The sequence below is a fragment of the Rhinoderma darwinii genome, unplaced genomic scaffold, assembly GCF_050947455.1.
Source record: "Rhinoderma darwinii isolate aRhiDar2 unplaced genomic scaffold, aRhiDar2.hap1 Scaffold_595, whole genome shotgun sequence".
NCBI classification, from domain to species: Eukaryota; Metazoa; Chordata; class Amphibia; order Anura; family Rhinodermatidae; genus Rhinoderma; species Rhinoderma darwinii.
In genome coordinates this window covers 120030-132329 of record NW_027464149.1, presented here as the reverse complement: position 1 = coordinate 132329, position 12300 = coordinate 120030, and the positions used below count along the sequence as shown (strand labels likewise).

At 47.9% G+C, this 12300-nt stretch overlaps 8 non-coding genes across 8 annotated transcripts; all 8 read left to right on the top strand.

Annotated features, from left to right (window-relative positions):
• The first annotated feature begins 709 nt into the window (after positions 1-709).
• On the top strand, positions 710-900 carry LOC142725343 (U2 spliceosomal RNA). The gene has a single exon (XR_012876443.1). It is a non-coding gene; the product is annotated as a U2 spliceosomal RNA (small nuclear RNA).
• A 1287-nt stretch (positions 901-2187) lies between these two features.
• On the top strand, positions 2188-2378 carry LOC142725366 (U2 spliceosomal RNA). Its single transcript, XR_012876464.1, has one exon. It is a non-coding gene; the product is annotated as a U2 spliceosomal RNA (small nuclear RNA).
• Positions 2379-3662: 1284 nt separating this feature from the next.
• LOC142725342 (U2 spliceosomal RNA) lies at positions 3663-3853 on the top strand. Its single transcript, XR_012876442.1, has one exon. It is a non-coding gene; the product is annotated as a U2 spliceosomal RNA (small nuclear RNA).
• A 1292-nt stretch (positions 3854-5145) lies between these two features.
• On the top strand, positions 5146-5336 carry LOC142725341 (U2 spliceosomal RNA). Its single transcript, XR_012876441.1, has one exon. It is a non-coding gene; the product is annotated as a U2 spliceosomal RNA (small nuclear RNA).
• Positions 5337-6617: 1281 nt separating this feature from the next.
• Positions 6618-6808, top strand: LOC142725340 (U2 spliceosomal RNA). The gene has a single exon (XR_012876440.1). It is a non-coding gene; the product is annotated as a U2 spliceosomal RNA (small nuclear RNA).
• Positions 6809-8104: 1296 nt separating this feature from the next.
• On the top strand, positions 8105-8295 carry LOC142725338 (U2 spliceosomal RNA). The gene has a single exon (XR_012876439.1). It is a non-coding gene; the product is annotated as a U2 spliceosomal RNA (small nuclear RNA).
• A 1308-nt stretch (positions 8296-9603) lies between these two features.
• On the top strand, positions 9604-9794 carry LOC142725337 (U2 spliceosomal RNA). Its single transcript, XR_012876438.1, has one exon. It is a non-coding gene; the product is annotated as a U2 spliceosomal RNA (small nuclear RNA).
• A 1289-nt stretch (positions 9795-11083) lies between these two features.
• Positions 11084-11274, top strand: LOC142725336 (U2 spliceosomal RNA). Its single transcript, XR_012876437.1, has one exon. It is a non-coding gene; the product is annotated as a U2 spliceosomal RNA (small nuclear RNA).
• Positions 11275-12300: the final 1026 nt, after the last annotated feature.

The following is a 12300-nucleotide window of genomic DNA, read 5'->3' as shown; positions in this document are numbered from 1 at the left end:
AGAAGAATAACAAACTGTGCAAGGATGGAGGTTGTAGGAGCAAGGAGAAGTTGTCTGTAAAGTTGGTGGATGCCTATTTTCCATTTTGCAGTCCCTTGTCTCCCTCTTGTGGCCTCCTGGAGGCAACTAGCTGTGCAAAAAAAAGACAGCCTGGCGGCCGGCTGTTGCAGTGTTGCCCTCTCAGGCAACACTGAGTGACTGACTGAGCCTCACCGTCTTATATAAAGTTCAGACGGAACTTTGCACGTGTCATAGTGGAGCCCTCAGGATTCCAGAGCCAGCTTTCTGACATCATAATGGGGCCTCAGAGATAAAAGCCTGGGCCCAGGCAGTGTTGGTCAGTGCTGCTCAGCAGGCAGCACTGGACTGGACTGGATTACAGCTGATACAAGGTGTGAAGGAACAAGGGGTGGCTGTGGGCATGCACTTGCTGCCGCTGCCAGTGTTTATCTGCATGGCAGCAGGGCATTTGGGCGTTGCCAGGAAGGCGTTTTTATGTAGATTCCTCCTCTTTCAGCACTGCATTGTGGTGCAAGCAAAAGAAGCAAATCCTGTCTGGCTTCCTCTCCGGCCTTTATTCACCTCCCGTGTAGCTGTGAGTGTGTGAGCCTGCAGGGCCCCATGGAATTGCCTAGAAGTAGGCTGAATCGTTGCAAGGGCTGAACAGCAGTATCGGGCAGGCTCGGGCAACGCGCGGCCCGTTCGGGTTATCGCTTCTCGGCCTTTTGGCTAAGATCAAGTGTAGTATCTGTTCTTATCAGTTTAATATCTGATACGTCCCCTATCTGGGGACCATATATTAAATGGATTTTTAGAACAGGGAGATGGAAATAGAGCTTGCTCTGTCCACTCCACGCATTGACCTGGTATTGCAGTATTTCCAGGACCGGTGCACCCTTTCCTTATGTGTTGACTAAAAGCAGATTCCAAAAGTGTTTTTTGTCTTTGCTATTGTTTCTGTCTTTCTGAAGGGATCTCCCCTTTTAATCCCATTATTTCAACACCTGTTGGACAATGCATGAGTGATAATGAGCTCATTGATTAAATGCAATTAATGAATAGATTGCAACCTCTTGTTGTGTGTCGTCTGTGTTTCTGTGTTTCCGGCATTTCACATTGGAACACCTCATTCACCTTCCTTGTCTTCTCTCCGCCCTCCCTTTTAGGTAAGTTAAAGAGCTGCACCTGAGCCAGCCACTGATTGATTGATTGATTGATTGATTGATTGATTGATTGATTGATTGATTGTGCAGCACAACAGTCAAATAGTGGAGTGGAGTAGGGGAACAGCAAACAGCCAATAAAGCAGCCCGCCCGCTCGCCTGCCCGCCACAATGGACCTACCTGTGTACACTAGATGGATGTGATGGAATGTACTGTCGTCCCTACATTTCAAGAAGAAGTAAGAATTGCAGTTGCAACAAAGCCTTGCTTGCCTACAAAGAGAGCAGCAATTTGGATTTGTTACTATGTTACCTAGAAGAATAACAAACTGTGCAAGGATGGAGGTTGTAGGAGCAAGGAGAAGTTGTCTGTAAAGTTGGTGGATGCCTATTTTCCATTTTGCAGTCCCTTGTCTCCCTCTTGTGGCCTCCTGGAGGCAACTAGCTGTGCAAAAAAAAGACAGCCTGGCGGCCGGCTGTTGCAGTGTTGGCCTCTCAGGCAACACTGAGTGACTGACTGAGCCTCACCGTCTTATATAAAGTTCAGACGGAACTTTGCACGTGTCATAGTGGAGCCCTCAGGATTCCAGAGCCAGCTTTCTGACATCATAATGGGGCCTCAGAGATAAAAGCCTGGGCCCAGGCAGTGTTGGTCAGTGCTGCTCAGCAGGCAGCACTGGACTGGACTGGATTACAGCTGATACAAGGTGTGAAGGAACAAGGGGTGGCTGTGGGCATGCACTTGCTGCCGCTGCCAGTGTTTATCTGCATGGCAGCAGGGCATTTGGGCGTTGCCAGGAAGGCGTTTTTATGTAGATTCCTCCTCTTTCAGCACTGCATTGTGGTGCAAGCAAAAGAAGCAAATCCTGTCTGGCTTCCTCTCCGGCCTTTATTCACCTCCCGTGTAGCTGTGAGTGTGTGAGCCTGCAGGGCCCCATGGAATTGCCTAGAAGTAGGCTGAATCGCTGCAAGGGCTGAACAGCAGTATCGGGCAGGCTCGGGCAACGCGCGGCCCGTTCGGGTTATCGCCTCTCGGCCTTTTGGCTAAGATCAAGTGTAGTATCTGTTCTTATCAGTTTAATATCTGATACGTCCCCTATCTGGGGACCATATATTAAATGGATTTTTAGAACAGGGAGATGGAAATAGAGCTTGCTCTGTCCACTCCACGCATTGACCTGGTATTGCAGTATTTCCAGGACCGGTGCACCCTTTCCTTATGTGTTGACTAAAAGCAGATTCCAAAAGTGTTTTTTGTCTTTGCTATTGTTTCTGTCTTTCTGAAGGGATCTCCCCTTTTAATCCCATTATTTCAACACCTGTTGGACAATGCATGAGTGATAATGAGCTCATTGATTAAATGCAATTAATGAATAGATTGCCACCTCTTGTTGTGTGTCGTCTGTGTTTCTGTGTTTCCGGCATTTCACATTGGAACACCTCATTCACCTTCCTTGTCTTCTCTCCGCCCTCCCTTTTAGGTAAGTTAAAGAGCTGCACCTGAGCCAGCCACTGATTGATTGATTGATTGATTGATTGATTGATTGATTGATTGATTGATGCAGCACAACAGTCAAATAGTGGAGTGGAGTAGGGGAACAGCAAACAGCCAATAAAGCAGCCCGCCCGCTCGCCTGCCCGCCACAATGGACCTACCTGTGTACACTAGATGGATGTGATGGAATGTACTGTCGTCCCTACATTTCAAGAAGAAGTAAGAATTGCAGTTGCAACAAAGCCTTGCTTGCCTACAAAGAGAGCAGCAATTTGGATTTGTTACTATGTTACCTAGAAGAATAACAAACTGTGCAAGGATGGAGGTTGTAGGAGCAAGGAGAAGTTGTCTGTAAAGTTGGTGGATGCCTATTTTCCATTTTGCAGTCCCTTGTCTCCCTCTTGTGGCCTCCTGGAGGCAACTAGCTGTGCAAAAAAAAGACAGCCTGGCGGCCGGCTGTTGCAGTGTTGCCCTCTCAGGCAACACTGAGTGACTGACTGAGCCTCACCGTCTTATATAAAGTTCAGACGGAACTTTGCACGTGTCATAGTGGAGCCCTCAGGATTCCAGAGCCAGCTTTCTGACATCATAATGGGGCCTCAGAGATAAAAGCCTGGGCCCAGGCAGTGTTGGTCAGTGCTGCTCAGCAGGCAGCACTGGACTGGACTGGATTACAGCTGATACAAGGTGTGAAGGAACAAGGGGTGGCTGTGGGCATGCACTTGCTGCCGCTGCCAGTGTTTATCTGCATGGCAGCAGGGCATTTGGGCGTTGCCAGGAAGGCGTTTTTATGTAGATTCCTCCTCTTTCAGCACTGCATTGTGGTGCAAGCAAAAGAAGCAAATCCTGTCTGGCTTCCTCTCCGGCCTTTATTCACCTCCCGTGTAGCTGTGAGTGTGTGAGCCTGCAGGGCCCCATGGAATTGCCTAGAAGTAGGCTGAATCGCTGCAAGGGCTGAACAGCAGTATCGGGCAGGCTCGGGCAACGCGCGGCCCGTTCGGGTTATCGCTTCTCGGCCTTTTGGCTAAGATCAAGTGTAGTATCTGTTCTTATCAGTTTAATATCTGATACGTCCCCTATCTGGGGACCATATATTAAATGGATTTTTAGAACAGGGAGATGGAAATAGAGCTTGCTCTGTCCACTCCACGCATTGACCTGGTATTGCAGTATTTCCAGGACCGGTGCACCCTTTCCTTATGTGTTGACTAAAAGCAGATTCCAAAAGTGTTTTTTGTCTTTGCTATTGTTTCTGTCTTTCTGAAGGGATCTCCCCTTTTAATCCCATTATTTCAACACCTGTTGGACAATGCATGAGTGATAATGAGCTCATTGATTAAATGCAATTAATGAATAGATTGCCACCTCTTGTTGTGTGTCGTCTGTGTTTCTGTGTTTCCGGCATTTCACATTGGAACACCTCATTCACCTTCCTTGTCTTCTCTCCGCCCTCCCTTTTAGGTAAGTTAAAGAGCTGCACCTGAGCCAGCCACTGATTGATTGATTGATTGATTGATTGATTGATTGATTGATTGATTGATTGATTGATGCAGCACAACAGTCAAATAGTGGAGTGGAGTAGGGGAACAGCAAACAGCCAATAAAGCAGCCCGCCCGCTCGCCTGCCCGCCACAATGGACCTACCTGTGTACACTAGATGGATGTGATGGAATGTACTGTCGTCCCTACATTTCAAGAAGAAGTAAGAATTGCAGTTGCAACAAAGCCTTGCTTGCCTACAAAGAGAGCAGCAATTTGGATTTGTTACTATGTTACCTAGAAGAATAACAAACTGTGCAAGGATGGAGGTTGTAGGAGCAAGGAGAAGTTGTCTGTAAAGTTGGTGGATGCCTATTTTCCATTTTGCAGTCCCTTGTCTCCCTCTTGTGGCCTCCTGGAGGCAACTAGCTGTGCAAAAAAAAGACAGCCTGGCGGCCGGCTGTTGCAGTGTTGCCCTCTCAGGCAACACTGAGTGACTGACTGAGCCTCACCGTCTTATATAAAGTTCAGACGGAACTTTGCACGTGTCATAGTGGAGCCCTCAGGATTCCAGAGCCAGCTTTCTGACATCATAATGGGGCCTCAGAGATAAAAGCCTGGGCCCAGGCAGTGTTGGTCAGTGCTGCTCAGCAGGCAGCACTGGACTGGACTGGATTACAGCTGATACAAGGTGTGAAGGAACAAGGGGTGGCTGTGGGCATGCACTTGCTGCCGCTGCCAGTGTTTATCTGCATGGCAGCAGGGCATTTGGGCGTTGCCAGGAAGGCGTTTTTATGTAGATTCCTCCTCTTTCAGCACTGCATTGTGGTGCAAGCAAAAGAAGCAAATCCTGTCTGGCTTCCTCTCCGGCCTTTATTCACCTCCCGTGTAGCTGTGAGTGTGTGAGCCTGCAGGGCCCCATGGAATTGCCTAGAAGTAGGCTGAATCGCTGCAAGGGCTGAACAGCAGTATCGGGCAGGCTCGGGCAACGCGCGGCCCGTTCGGGTTATCGCTTCTCGGCCTTTTGGCTAAGATCAAGTGTAGTATCTGTTCTTATCAGTTTAATATCTGATACGTCCCCTATCTGGGGACCATATATTAAATGGATTTTTAGAACAGGGAGATGGAAATAGAGCTTGCTCTGTCCACTCCACGCATTGACCTGGTATTGCAGTATTTCCAGGACCGGTGCACCCTTTCCTTATGTGTTGACTAAAAGCAGATTCCAAAAGTGTTTTTTGTCTTTGCTATTGTTTCTGTCTTTCTGAAGGGATCTCCCCTTTTAATCCCATTATTTCAACACCTGTTGGACAATGCATGAGTGATAATGAGCTCATTGATTAAATGCAATTAATGAATAGATTGCCACCTCTTGTTGTGTGTCGTCTGTGTTTCTGTGTTTCCGGCATTTCACATTGGAACACCTCATTCACCTTCCTTGTCTTCTCTCCGCCCTCCCTTTTAGGTAAGTTAAAGAGCTGCACCTGAGCCAGCCACTTGATTGATTGATTGATTGATTGATTGATTGATTGATTGATTGATGCAGCACAACAGTCAAATAGTGGAGTGGAGTAGGGGAACAGCAAACAGCCAATAAAGCAGCCCGCCCGCTCGCCTGCCCGCCACAATGGACCTACCTGTGTACACTAGATGGATGTGATGGAATGTACTGTCGTCCCTACATTTCAAGAAGAAGTAAGAATTGCAGTTGCAACAAAGCCTTGCTTGCCTACAAAGAGAGCAGCAATTTGGATTTGTTACTATGTTACCTAGAAGAATAACAAACTGTGCAAGGATGGAGGTTGTAGGAGCAAGGAGAAGTTGTCTGTAAAGTTGGTGGATGCCTATTTTCCATTTTGCAGTCCCTTGTCTCCCTCTTGTGGCCTCCTGGAGGCAACTAGCTGTGCAAAAAAAAGACAGCCTGGCGGCCGGCTGTTGCAGTGTTGCCCTCTCAGGCAACACTGAGTGACTGACTGAGCCTCACCGTCTTATATAAAGTTCAGACGGAACTTTGCACGTGTCATAGTGGAGCCCTCAGGATTCCAGAGCCAGCTTTCTGACATCATAATGGGGCCTCAGAGATAAAAGCCTGGGCCCAGGCAGTGTTGGTCAGTGCTGCTCAGCAGGCAGCACTGGACTGGACTGGATTACAGCTGATACAAGGTGTGAAGGAACAAGGGGTGGCTGTGGGCATGCACTTGCTGCCGCTGCCAGTGTTTATCTGCATGGCAGCAGGGCATTTGGGCGTTGCCAGGAAGGCGTTTTTATGTAGATTCCTCCTCTTTCAGCACTGCATTGTGGTGCAAGCAAAAGAAGCAAATCCTGTCTGGCTTCCTCTCCGGCCTTTATTCACCTCCCGTGTAGCTGTGAGTGTGTGAGCCTGCAGGGCCCCATGGAATTGCCTAGAAGTAGGCTGAATCGCTGCAAGGGCTGAACAGCAGTATCGGGCAGGCTCGGGCAACGCGCGGCCCGTTCGGGTTATCGCTTCTCGGCCTTTTGGCTAAGATCAAGTGTAGTATCTGTTCTTATCAGTTTAATATCTGATACGTCCCCTATCTGGGGACCATATATTAAATGGATTTTTAGAACAGGGAGATGGAAATAGAGCTTGCTCTGTCCACTCCACGCATTGACCTGGTATTGCAGTATTTCCAGGACCGGTGCACCCTTTCCTTATGTGTTGACTAAAAGCAGATTCCAAAAGTGTTTTTTGTCTTTGCTATTGTTTCTGTCTTTCTGAAGGGATCTCCCCTTTTAATCCCATTATTTCAACACCTGTTGGACAATGCATGAGTGATAATGAGCTCATTGATTAAATGCAATTAATGAATAGATTGCCACCTCTTGTTGTGTGTCGTCTGTGTTTCTGTGTTTCCGGCATTTCACATTGGAACACCTCATTCACCTTCCTTGTCTTCTCTCCGCCCTCCCTTTTAGGTAAGTTAAAGAGCTGCACCTGAGCCAGCCACTGATTGATTGATTGATTGATTGATTGATTGATTGATTGATTGATTGATTGATTGATTGATGCAGCACAACAGTCAAATAGTGGAGTGGAGTAGGGGAACAGCAAACAGCCAATAAAGCAGCCCGCCCGCTCGCCTGCCCGCCACAGTGGACCTACCTGTGTACACTAGATGGATGTGATGGAATGTACTGTCGTCCCTACATTTCAAGAAGAAGTAAGAATTGCAGTTGCAACAAAGCCTTGCTTGCCTACAAAGAGAGCAGCAATTTGGATTTGTTACTATGTTACCTAGAAGAATAACAAACTGTGCAAGGATGGAGGTTGTAGGAGCAAGGAGAAGTTGTCTGTAAAGTTGGTGGATGCCTATTTTCCATTTTGCAGTCCCTTGTCTCCCTCTTGTGGCCTCCTGGAGGCAACTAGCTGTGCAAAAAAAAGACAGCCTGGCGGCCGGCTGTTGCAGTGTTGCCCTCTCAGGCAACACTGAGTGACTGACTGAGCCTCACCGTCTTATATAAAGTTCAGACGGAACTTTGCACGTGTCATAGTGGAGCCCTCAGGATTCCAGAGCCAGCTTTCTGACATCATAATGGGGCCTCAGAGATAAAAGCCTGGGCCCAGGCAGTGTTGGTCAGTGCTGCTCAGCAGGCAGCACTGGACTGGACTGGATTACAGCTGATACAAGGTGTGAAGGAACAAGGGGTGGCTGTGGGCATGCACTTGCTGCCGCTGCCAGTGTTTATCTGCATGGCAGCAGGGCATTTGGGCGTTGCCAGGAAGGCGTTTTTATGTAGATTCCTCCTCTTTCAGCACTGCATTGTGGTGCAAGCAAAAGAAGCAAATCCTGTCTGGCTTCCTCTCCGGCCTTTATTCACCTCCCGTGTAGCTGTGAGTGTGTGAGCCTGCAGGGCCCCATGGAATTGCCTAGAAGTAGGCTGAATCGCTGCAAGGGCTGAACAGCAGTATCGGGCAGGCTCGGGCAACGCGCGGCCCGTTCGGGTTATCGCTTCTCGGCCTTTTGGCTAAGATCAAGTGTAGTATCTGTTCTTATCAGTTTAATATCTGATACGTCCCCTATCTGGGGACCATATATTAAATGGATTTTTAGAACAGGGAGATGGAAATAGAGCTTGCTCTGTCCACTCCACGCATTGACCTGGTATTGCAGTATTTCCAGGACCGGTGCACCCTTTCCTTATGTGTTGACTAAAAGCAGATTCCAAAAGTGTTTTTTGTCTTTGCTATTGTTTCTGTCTTTCTGAAGGGATCTCCCCTTTTAATCCCATTATTTCAACACCTGTTGGACAATGCATGAGTGATAATGAGCTCATTGATTAAATGCAATTAATGAATAGATTGCCACCTCTTGTTGTGTGTCGTCTGTGTTTCTGTGTTTCCGGCATTTCACATTGGAACACCTCATTCACCTTCCTTGTCTTCTCTCCGCCCTCCCTTTTAGGTAAGTTAAAGAGCTGCACCTGAGCCAGCCACTGATTGATTGATTGATTGATTGATTGATTGATTGATTGATTGATTGATTGATTGATTGATTGATTGATTGATGCAGCACAACAGTCAAATAGTGGAGTGGAGTAGGGGAACAGCAAACAGCCAATAAAGCAGCCCGCCCGCTCGCCTGCCCGCCACAATGGACCTACCTGTGTACACTAGATGGATGTGATGGAATGTACTGTCGTCCCTACATTTCAAGAAGAAGTAAGAATTGCAGTTGCAACAAAGCCTTGCTTGCCTACAAAGAGAGCAGCAATTTGGATTTGTTACTATGTTACCTAGAAGAATAACAAACTGTGCAAGGATGGAGGTTGTAGGAGCAAGGAGAAGTTGTCTGTAAAGTTGGTGGATGCCTATTTTCCATTTTGCAGTCCCTTGTCTCCCTCTTGTGGCCTCCTGGAGGCAACTAGCTGTGCAAAAAAAAGACAGCCTGGCGGCCGGCTGTTGCAGTGTTGCCCTCTCAGGCAACACTGAGTGACTGACTGAGCCTCACCGTCTTATATAAAGTTCAGACGGAACTTTGCACGTGTCATAGTGGAGCCCTCAGGATTCCAGAGCCAGCTTTCTGACATCATAATGGGGCCTCAGAGATAAAAGCCTGGGCCCAGGCAGTGTTGGTCAGTGCTGCTCAGCAGGCAGCACTGGACTGGACTGGATTACAGCTGATACAAGGTGTGAAGGAACAAGGGGTGGCTGTGGGCATGCACTTGCTGCCGCTGCCAGTGTTTATCTGCATGGCAGCAGGGCATTTGGGCGTTGCCAGGAAGGCGTTTTTATGTAGATTCCTCCTCTTTCAGCACTGCATTGTGGTGCAAGCAAAAGAAGCAAATCCTGTCTGGCTTCCTCTCCGGCCTTTATTCACCTCCCGTGTAGCTGTGAGTGTGTGAGCCTGCAGGGCCCCATGGAATTGCCTAGAAGTAGGCTGAATCGCTGCAAGGGCTGAACAGCAGTATCGGGCAGGCTCGGGCAACGCGCGGCCCGTTCGGGTTATCGCTTCTCGGCCTTTTGGCTAAGATCAAGTGTAGTATCTGTTCTTATCAGTTTAATATCTGATACGTCCCCTATCTGGGGACCATATATTAAATGGATTTTTAGAACAGGGAGATGGAAATAGAGCTTGCTCTGTCCACTCCACGCATTGACCTGGTATTGCAGTATTTCCAGGACCGGTGCACCCTTTCCTTATGTGTTGACTAAAAGCAGATTCCAAAAGTGTTTTTTGTCTTTGCTATTGTTTCTGTCTTTCTGAAGGGATCTCCCCTTTTAATCCCATTATTTCAACACCTGTTGGACAATGCATGAGTGATAATGAGCTCATTGATTAAATGCAATTAATGAATAGATTGCCACCTCTTGTTGTGTGTCGTCTGTGTTTCTGTGTTTCCGGCATTTCACATTGGAACACCTCATTCACCTTCCTTGTCTTCTCTCCGCCCTCCCTTTTAGGTAAGTTAAAGAGCTGCACCTGAGCCAGCCACTTGATTGATTGATTGATTGATTGATTGATTGATTGATTGATTGATTGATTGATGCAGCACAACAGTCAAATAGTGGAGTGGAGTAGGGGAACAGCAAACAGCCAATAAAGCAGCCCGCCCGCTCGCCTGCCCGCCACAATGGACCTACCTGTGTACACTAGATGGATGTGATGGAATGTACTGTCGTCCCTACATTTCAAGAAGAAGTAAGAATTGCAGTTGCAACAAAGCCTTGCTTGCCTACAAAGAGAGCAGCAATTTGGATTTGTTACTATGTTACCTAGAAGAATAACAAACTGTGCAAGGATGGAGGTTGTAGGAGCAAGGAGAAGTTGTCTGTAAAGTTGGTGGATGCCTATTTTCCATTTTGCAGTCCCTTGTCTCCCTCTTGTGGCCTCCTGGAGGCAACTAGCTGTGCAAAAAAAAGACAGCCTGGCGGCCGGCTGTTGCAGTGTTGCCCTCTCAGGCAACACTGAGTGACTGACTGAGCCTCACCGTCTTATATAAAGTTCAGACGGAACTTTGCACGTGTCATAGTGGAGCCCTCAGGATTCCAGAGCCAGCTTTCTGACATCATAATGGGGCCTCAGAGATAAAAGCCTGGGCCCAGGCAGTGTTGGTCAGTGCTGCTCAGCAGGCAGCACTGGACTGGACTGGATTACAGCTGATACAAGGTGTGAAGGAACAAGGGGTGGCTGTGGGCATGCACTTGCTGCCGCTGCCAGTGTTTATCTGCATGGCAGCAGGGCATTTGGGCGTTGCCAGGAAGGCGTTTTTATGTAGATTCCTCCTCTTTCAGCACTGCATTGTGGTGCAAGCAAAAGAAGCAAATCCTGTCTGGCTTCCTCTCCGGCCTTTATTCACCTCCCGTGTAGCTGTGAGTGTGTGAGCCTGCAGGGCCCCATGGAATTGCCTAGAAGTAGGCTGAATCGCTGCAAGGGCTGAACAGCAGTATCGGGCAGGCTCGGGCAACGCGCGGCCCGTTCGGGTTATCGCTTCTCGGCCTTTTGGCTAAGATCAAGTGTAGTATCTGTTCTTATCAGTTTAATATCTGATACGTCCCCTATCTGGGGACCATATATTAAATGGATTTTTAGAACAGGGAGATGGAAATAGAGCTTGCTCTGTCCACTCCACGCATTGACCTGGTATTGCAGTATTTCCAGGACCGGTGCACCCTTTCCTTATGTGTTGACTAAAAGCAGATTCCAAAAGTGTTTTTTGTCTTTGCTATTGTTTCTGTCTTTCTGAAGGGATCTCCCCTTTTAATCCCATTATTTCAACACCTGTTGGACAATGCATGAGTGATAATGAGCTCATTGATTAAATGCAATTAATGAATAGATTGCCACCTCTTGTTGTGTGTCGTCTGTGTTTCTGTGTTTCCGGCATTTCACATTGGAACACCTCATTCACCTTCCTTGTCTTCTCTCCGCCCTCCCTTTTAGGTAAGTTAAAGAGCTGCACCTGAGCCAGCCACTGATTGATTGATTGATTGATTGATTGATTGATTGATTGATTGATTGATGCAGCACAACAGTCAAATAGTGGAGTGGAGTAGGGGAACAGCAAACAGCCAATAAAGCAGCCCGCCCGCTCGCCTGCCCGCCACAATGTACACTACACTACCTGTGTACACTAGATGGATGTGATGGAATGTACTGTCGTCCCTACATTTCAAGAAGAAGTAAGAATTGCAGTTGCAACAAAGCCTTGCTTGCCTACAAAGAGAGCAGCAATTTGGATTTGTTACTATGTTACCTAGAAGAATAACAAACTGTGCAAGGATGGAGGTTGTAGGAGCAAGGAGAAGTTGTCTGTAAAGTTGGTGGATGCCTATTTTCCATTTTGCAGTCCCTTGTCTCCCTCTTGTGGCCTCCTGGAGGCAACTAGCTGTGCAAAAAAAAGACAGCCTGGCGGCCGGCTGTTGCAGTGTTGCCCTCTCAGGCAACACTGAGTGACTGACTGAGCCTCACCGTCTTATATAAAGTTCAGACGGAACTTTGCACGTGTCATAGTGGAGCCCTCAGGATTCCAGAGCCAGCTTTCTGACATCATAATGGGGCCTCAGAGATAAAAGCCTGGGCCCAGGCAGTGTTGGTCAGTGCTGCTCAGCAGGCAGCACTGGACTGGACTGGATTACAGCTGATACAAGGTGTGAAGGAACAAGGGGTGGCTGTGGGCATGCACTTGCTGCCGCTGCCAGTG